Source organism: Neovison vison, chromosome 4 (assembly GCF_020171115.1).
Source record: "Neovison vison isolate M4711 chromosome 4, ASM_NN_V1, whole genome shotgun sequence".
In the NCBI taxonomy this organism is placed as follows: Eukaryota; Metazoa; Chordata; class Mammalia; order Carnivora; family Mustelidae; genus Neogale; species Neogale vison.
The window spans coordinates 76058809-76067673 of record NC_058094.1 but is presented as its reverse complement, the minus strand read 5'-3'; the positions used below and the strand labels follow the sequence as shown (position 1 = coordinate 76067673).

General features: G+C 37.9%; 1 pseudogene; it reads left to right on the top strand.

Annotated features, from left to right (window-relative positions):
- Nucleotides 1–950: 950 nt before the first annotated feature.
- On the top strand, nucleotides 951–4151 carry LOC122905345 (annotated as a pseudogene).
- Nucleotides 4152–8865: the final 4714 nt, after the last annotated feature.

Sequence of the window (8865 nt, the reverse complement as noted above, 5' to 3'; positions counted from 1 at the left end):
TTCATCTATGTTTACCTTGAATAGTATTTTCATGTGCAGTGTACTTAATTACATAATTATGAGTGTCTTCCTTTATTTTTCCTACTAAGATTTTCTTATATTCCCTCAATATATATTTTACATTCCAAGATAAATCACTATCCACTTTTGCAAGGCTTTTGTTGCTAAGTCATTACATTTATTTCTTTTTTAATTTTATCTTCTAACTATGTGTCATTAATGTAAGTGTGCAATTGATTTTTTGAAGAATATATTAAAATCTTGCCATTCTGTGAACTAAGTTTCTGGCTGATATCCTTGTATAATTATACAATTAGCAGAAGCTGACTTTCTTTCTGACTAGATATCCAGAGACCTTATTTGAGGCTTTCCTTTACTATCTTCTTATGCAATATTTTTAAGGTTTTTTTTTTAAATTTTATTTACTTATTTAGAGAGTGAGTGGGGAAAATGGCAGTAAAAGAGAGAGAGAGAGACAGACAGAGAGAGAGAGAATGAATCTCAAGCAGGCTCCACGCTTAGCCCAGAACCCAATGTGGGGCTCAACCCACAACCCTGAGATCATGACCTGAGCCAAAACCAAGAGTCGAACACTGAACTGACTGAGCCAACTGGATGTCCATAAAGTTTTATTAAGATATACAAAGCTCAGTCTGCATCCTCTCAGTCTTCTAATTAAATAAATCTACTAACTGAATCCAAAATATTTATAAAATTAACTGAAATATGGAAATTGTGACAGATAGCAAATCACATCATCTGAAGTAACTGTATTTGGAATTCTATTTCTTTACACATTAAAGGAAAAAATTAACAATCCATTGATACCCTAAGTGAATATATTAAATGTAACATAAAAAAATTTACGAATGCACTTTTTGTATAACATTAAATGTAACATAATACATTTTATAAATGTACTTTTTGTGTAAAATTAAAATTCTACTACAATGGCAAAGAATATTTCTGACATTTCAGAATGTCTTTTTGAGAGGAGAATTGCAGTCAGATCAATAACTGTTTTGAGTGTTGTGATATCACCATCTACTGGAGAATTAGAACTGGGACATTTTCATTTTGGAAATCCTCATCAAATGGTAATACTTACTGAATTAAGACCCTTCTTAGATTCATAAAGTTTGTTAAGATGCTGAGGTCTTAGCCCCTTACTTTACACACATGTGAAAATAGACACATAAGGGCTAATGACCTGTCTAAAATCATTACTAGTTCTATATAAGAGGATAATATAAGATGAATTATATATAAGACTCTACTCCATTTCTAAAAGTCCTCAGTCTCGTCATCCGTGTTCTATAACTTGTCTTCTAGGGCAACAGTCCCCATGTTCATTGTCAGTGTCCATTATAATAAAGGCTAAAAACACTCTTAAAGTGAAAACAAAGTTGGTTTTTCTACCAAAATTGTTTATCACAATTTCCCATTTTTCTTCTACTGCCTCAGAATAAATTTTTACTGAGTTCTTAGGTTTTCTCCAACAGATGACTGCTGATCAAATTATTTAGGATAAGCATCTAGCTTCTCATTATCTCCCTTTTATTTTCTCACCCATAATTAAAAAAAGAAGAAGAAGAAGATAGCACTTTCCAACTCTCAGACTACAAATTAAAAGACTGTTGGAAACTATATAGGAAAACAGGCTCCCTCTCAAACCGGGAGAGAATAAACTGGTGTTAAAGTTTGTTAGCAATTTCACAATATCTATCTAAAGGGTAAATCACATCACTTTTGACACCACAGTTCTGCCTCTAGGAATTTATTTCACAGATATTTTTGCCCAAATATTCATCATCATATTATTCCTCATAGCAAAACAAAACAAATCTGAAAATTAAATGCTCTAAAAGGATACCAATAAATTAGAGAACATTGACACAGCCATACAATACGGAGTACTGTTCAGCCATTTTTTAAAACAACATGGTTCTGTGCGTACTTATAAGAAAAGAAGACTAAACATTATACTTAAAGAGAAAGAGCCAATTTTTGCATTATATGTGTATTATCATTCCATCTGTGTAAAAATACAGAATTGTAGGGGCAGCTGGTGGCTCAGTCAGTTAAGTGCCTGACTTTTGATTTTGGCTCAGATCATGATGTCAGGATCCTGAGATGGAGCCCCACATTGGGCTGGGCTCTGCGCTCATCAGGGTGTCTGCTTGTCCCTTTCCCTCCCCCTCTGTCTCTCCTCTCATTAGTGCACTTTCTCTCTTTCTCTTTCTCTCTCTCGCTCAGATAAATAAATAAAATCTTTAAAAAAACACACAATTTCCAGTATTTAGAAAAATATTAAATATTAAGTTTAAGCTTCAAAAATTGTTTTCAAATATTTAATGTGTTTCTCAATTTGTTATCATGAATATAACTTCTAGTATATAATTTTCATTCTTGAAATGGCTACATGTAGTTTTTGATCAAGACTTTTAAGAAATGATTTAGTCTAACTCTTGATGGGCACATTTGATGAAAAACTTTATTTTCACTAGAATACAATACAAAAAATTTTAGTTACTTAATAACCATGTGAAAATTTTAACATAGTTGAGAGTCTATGTTTTCAGAGGAATGTTGTCTTCTTTTCTTTCATTGATAAATGTAAAGTTAAAACTTCTTTGGTGATGTGACTGGATTTCCAAGTTAACCAAACACTTCCATAACAAGTATTTCACAACCTAAATAGTCTTTCATTTGCAAAAAGTCATGGGCCTTGCTAAAGCAGTCAACCTCAAAGTAGTTTGGATGGTCCTAAAAAGGCATGTCAGCCCCAAGTAGGCAAAACTGTAATAAAATATGCAGTGTACTGGGTTGAGTAGTGCCCCTGCCAAATTCATGTCCATCCAGAAGCTTGGAATATGACCTGATTTGAAATAATGCACATGTAATCAAGGCAAGGTTTAAGATAAGATCACCTTGAATCAGGATGGGCTCAAAATCCAATGATAGTATCCTTAAAAGAGACAGAAAAGAGAAAGACCCAAGGATGCAGAGAAGAATGTGATGTGAATATAGAGGCAGGGGTTGAAGTGTTGCATCCTCAGACCAAGGAATGCCAAGGGTCCACAATATTCTATCACCAGAAGCTGGGAGAGAAATAGGAAATGTGTTCTCCCTCACAGCCAGCAGAAGAAACCAACCCTTGGGCACCTTAGATTTCAGACTGCTGGCCTCCAGAATTGTGAAAGAATGTATTTCTGTTACTTTAAAGTCACCCAGTTTGTGGTATTTTGTCATGGCAGGCCAGGAAACTAATATTCATAGACGCCTTCTTGAGGTCCTGCCCCTGGGATGCCTGGCATGGGGCAGGGACCTAGGGAGTGACTGTGGAATCCAGAAGAGCTCTCTTTATGTGAGGTAAACCAAGATTTCATTTTCAAGATAGAAAAATCCATCAGACTCAGCACTTTCCCCAGCATTCCACAGCCTGTGCCAATCCACCTCCCCCTCACACAAACTGTTCGAGGAAACCACCTGTGACGGCAACACTTCGAGAACAACTCAGGAAAATAAGATCTTGGTCTAATTCCTGTTGCAGTGTGGCAAAATGTCATCAATAGAGCATGAAGAAAATGATCAGCCTTCTTCAGACGAAGCAGCATCTCCAACCAGAGAAAACTGTTGGAATATCCAGAAAATTTTAAACATACGATGAATTTGATGAAAGGACATATTTGAAAAACACCTTTAAGAATATTAACGCATGTGTATATCAGTCACTTGATACTAGGTCATGCAGCGGCCCCCAAAAGGATTTTGCAAAAGAGAATCTTCTCAAACAAAGATTAAATGAAGAAAAAGCAAAATTAGTGAGCTTGTTCAAAAAAAAGACCTTCTTCAGAGGTTAAAACTTGTCAAAATATATGGCTCAGACCGTGACCGGGTTACAGCTGCTAATAAGGAAGTGGAGAAGCTTTAGCCAGCTGTTGTTTTATGACATGCAGCCAACTGTGTCTGAGGAGAACAAGAAATCCAGCTTCCCTCAGCTGATGGGCCACTGTGGGTTAGATAGTAAGATGCCACCCTATAACGGAAATGAAGAAGAAGGTATAGGTATTTCATTCATAATTTTTCCTCCAAATGTCTTCGAGAAGGACAACTTAAAAGATACACAAAAAGAAGATATAAACCATTAGGAATTAGAAAAAGGTATAGGTGAACATCACTTATGTAAATATAAACAAGGCTCTAAGATGAAAATCTGGTATGCGGGGTAAATTTGCCAAAGAAAATCTGATACCTAAAGTAATGTGAAAAAAATAAAATCGTGTTTAAAAAAAATAATTTGGACAGTTCTGAAAGTCAATTATATTGTTTTGTTCATGGCAAAAAGTTTTATGTTGACTGTTAAAAAAACAGCAGCAGTCCAGTCTGGTGAATGTCTGTACCTAAACTGGTCTAAAAATGCCTGCCTCTCTCCTAAGTTTGTGACTCTTGTTTTCATTCATTTACCACATATTTCTGTCTAGATGGTCTAGCAGGTAATGAAGCTCCTATGACCAAAATTTTACAATAATCATAATAATGTTATGGAGATAAAAATTGGGGATCCTTGCACAAACCAAAAGCCTTTGCCTATCCCAGCCCCCAATCTGCTCCGCTTGTCCCGCCTCGGGTGCTTTGGGCATCTGGAAGGCCAGCTCCAATAAATAAATAAAATCTTTAAAAAAAAAAAAAAAAAGAGTCAGATGGAACGCCAGCTCCGGCCAAGCTCCCCCTCCACGCCACCGGAGATTTCGTGGTCAGCCTACAGAAGCAGACAGACAGACGGACAGCATAATGCCACCATGCCATCCTTCCTGCTCCTTCATCAATCTGGCCTGCTGCTTCTTCGCTGGGCCTGTATCAGGCCCCACCCTGGTCAGGGACCCTTGAAAAAGAGACCATCTGGGAGCCCCAGGTCCCCTGTGCTGAGGGAGTAGTAACCTGGCGGGACATCTGTGCCTCTTCTGTCCCAGAAATTATCTCAGGGATGTATGCTTGGGATGCCCCCTGTGGAGAAGGAGGGTTGATATATAATGAAAAAAAATAGACGGATCAAATAGGAGAGCATTTTCCTCAGGCCTCCCTCCGTGTTCTCACCCCCTCCACCCCAGGCCCTGGCCTTCCTTCGCTGGCCCCTGCACCCTCACCATTTCCTGCTCTGGCTCCTCTCAGATCCGCTCAGGACCCCGGCTGTGTTGCAGGGAAGCCGGCCCAACTTGAGGAATACAGGCCCTGCGCTGTGTGACTCTAACTTGAGGAATACAGGCAGCGCTGTGTGAATACAGGAGCCGGAAGACAGCGTGGGTGTCAGCCGCCAGAAGACTTCCGGTCAAATCTGTCTCTTCAACTGGGCAAACGTGGCCACGTATTTCACCCTCCCTGAGCATGTTTGTTAGTGGGAGCCCTACCTCACAAGGCTGTGAGAATGTGATAGCATGATAAATGCAAAGGTCCTGACGTGAAGATGGGAAGTTACTAGCCAGTCAGAGGACAGGCAGTGACAGACTTCAGAAAGCCAGAAGGTACGTCCTCGTCACCTCTGCTTCTCTGTGGAGGTCTGGTTTTTTTCTTTTATTTCTCTCTGCGCAGCTGTTTCTCCTGACTCCTTATCCCCCTTGCAGAAAATGGCTGCCCCTTGCTTTGCACGTTTTAATTCCAGCCCTGGGGCAGTCTAACCTACAGATCTGAATCCGACTCTGTATTCCAAGAAAGAGAACCAGAGAGGCAAGCTTGGGCAACAGCTGTCAATCCAGTGACCTCTGTTCCGGGGTCAGAGTCAGTAAATGCCTTCCTTGAATGACAAGCCACTCTAATCTATCTGCAGGTAAAGTTGGTCTCCTTCTGGTCTCCTTCGAAAACAAACAAACTGAAGCACATTTGGTTAAGAATCCAAATTGTCTTGGACGTAGGGTATGGGCAGATGTGTATCCTCCAGGTCTTCAGTGTTTTGATGGATGGGGCTCAGGACGCATCAATCTAACATTCATGATGTATTCATGCAGACTTAGAACAAAGCTAGATAAGTGCCTTAAAAGGAATACGATATTTACAATACAAAAATATTTACACTTAGCATTTAAATTTGTAAGAAATTGCACAAAGTTTATAATCATTCTATACATGTATAAACATTCTAGAAAACATTTTTATTTAAAAGACGCACAGAAAATACCCTTTTGGAAAGTGAAAGAACCTCCTGAAACAAAAATAGTCATTTCCTTACGCTTCTCTTTAGTTTATAAGGTACTCAGGTATCCTTAAGGTTCAGAACTCTCAGAGTTTGTGTTCTGACATGAATTTTTCTTTGATTCTAAATCTTCATTGAGATGTAATTGACAAAAAAAGTGAGATATTTAAAGTGTATGTGATATATATAGTAAAAGGATCCCCACAATTAAGTTAACACACTCATCACCTCCCATATTTTCCTCTTTAAGGAGACAGAGCACACTTAACAACTACTCTCCTAGTAAATTTCAGTTATGCAATGTAGTATTATCAACTAAAGTCACCATGCACTGCATTAGAGCCTCAGACCTTATTCAGCGTGCAACTCAGTTTGTACCCTTTTATACCTTCTATCCATTTCCCCTACCCCAGCACCTGGCAACCACCATCTACTCTCTGTTTCTAGGAGTCTGACTTTTTTTTTTTTTAAGATTCCTTATATAAATGATACCATGCAGTATTTGTCTTTCTCTGGATTATTTCACTTATCATAATGGCATGAAGTAATTACTAACGCCTGAGCTCCCCAATGATGAAGAATGAAGAATGATTTATGGGGTTCTACAAAATGCATACTCAGATCAGATTTACTTCTCTAGTTTGGGAGGATCCTTGGTGTTGTTGTAGGAATTTAGGGTGAAATTTTATTTATTGCATTCTTGTTTTTCACACTTACTGCCCTAATTCTGGTCCTAATTGCTGATAGCGGTGAGTTGACATATTTATCATGGGGCCAAGGAAGAGAAGTGAAGGGCAGGAGCTGGGAAGAGCTTGAGGCAATGGGAAAGAAAAACCATTGGATAGGTGTTAAATCTCTAGAGGGAGTGCTTTCCACAAAAAGATGAAGGTTTAAAGAATAGCTTGGTTAAAGTTTGCAATAAAATCAATTAATAAAATTTGGTTACCCTAGATGCTTTAAATAGTTTTTTCAATTTCTTTGAATATAACAGACACACTAGTTTCAAGTATGTGACATAGTGATTCAACTCCTCTGCGTTTATGCTATGCTTACAAGTGTAGCTACCATCTGTCACCATATAACATTATTGCAATATCATTGACTGTATTCCCTATGTTGTGCCTTTTATTCCTATGATTTGTTGATTTATTCATTCCATAGCTGGAAACCCATATCTCCCTCTCCCCTTCACCCATTTTGCCCTTCCCCCCCTCCACACCCCCTCTGACAATCACTAGTCTGTTCTTTGTATTTATGGGTCTTCTCCTGCATTTTTTTTATTTGTTTATTCATTTGTGATTTTTTGTTTTTTTATTTTTTTTTAGATTCCACATATGAGTGAAATCAGATGGTATTTGTCTTTCTTTGTCTGACTTGATTCACTTAGGATGCCGTCTACTTCCATCCATATTGTTGCAAATGTCAAAATCTCATCCTTTTTGAAGAAAAAAAGGATCTATTCCTTTCTTATGGCTGAGTAATATTCATATAGATGTATATTTCATACATATAGAAATCTTTTCCCCATATCTTGACTATTGTTAATAACACTGTAATAAACACAGGAGTACATATGTCTTTTTAAATTAGTGTTTTCATTTTCTTTGCGTAAACACTCAGTAATGGAATTATTGAGTCATATGGTATTTCTACACTTCATCTTTTAAGGAACCTCCTAAATAATTGTTTTTAAACTTTTTTCCCCAGGTTATTTTTCAATGAATGGAAACAATGACTGCAAATTTAACATCACCAATTCAACTCTCTCTCCCCACCAAATTCAGCTTTACATTTCTATAGAAAAACAATCACAGCAATATGTTTAATCTTCTCTTAATGTATATTTTATATAACACTGTATCCCTGAAAATTTCACCTTCTCAGTTCAGTCCAGATAGAGAGGAATATGAAGCCACAATTGGGAGTCTCAAATTACAGGCAAGCTTGTGTGCTGGTGCTCCCTCTAGTGGGAAATTTTTTGCATTGCATGTGCTTGTTTTGTTTTTTGGTTTTTTTTTTTTAAAGCAGAACCTCTTTTTTTTCTCTCTCTCTTTTTAAAGATTTTATTTATTTATTCAAGAGGGAGAGAATGACAAAGAGAGAGCACGAGAGAGAGAAGGTCAGAGGAAGAAGCAGACTCCCCACAGAGCAGGGACTCTGATTCGGGACTAGATTCCAGGACTCCAGCATCATGACCTGCGCCAAAGTCAGTTACTTAACCAACTGAGCTACCCAGGTACCCCAGGAGCACTTCATAGGCCAAGAAACATCTCATAAAGCCAAGAATAATCAGAATATAATCTCAAAAGATCCTTGCATGACCAAAAATGCATGAATCCAAGAAGATGAAGCTGATTGTATTCACCAGAATTTGCAGGGCCCTTGTTAAAAGAAAGAGCTCCATAAGACTTTGGAGTGGCGGACTGAACCCCAAGAGACTGCTCATTAATAATTATTTTCCAAATATTTGTTCTGATTGATGAAGGATGGGAGTTTGCATTTGGGAATTGGGAAGAAAGATATTCCATCCTCCCCCTGAGGATGGTGAAAGATGGTAAAAAGTAGGAACCACAGAAAATACATGTTAAGTAAAGTGTTCACTTGGAGCAATCTGAAATGCAGAACCCTTCCCTGGAGAGCAGATTTGTAGGTCCTATTGCAGAAAATGGTGAAGATGC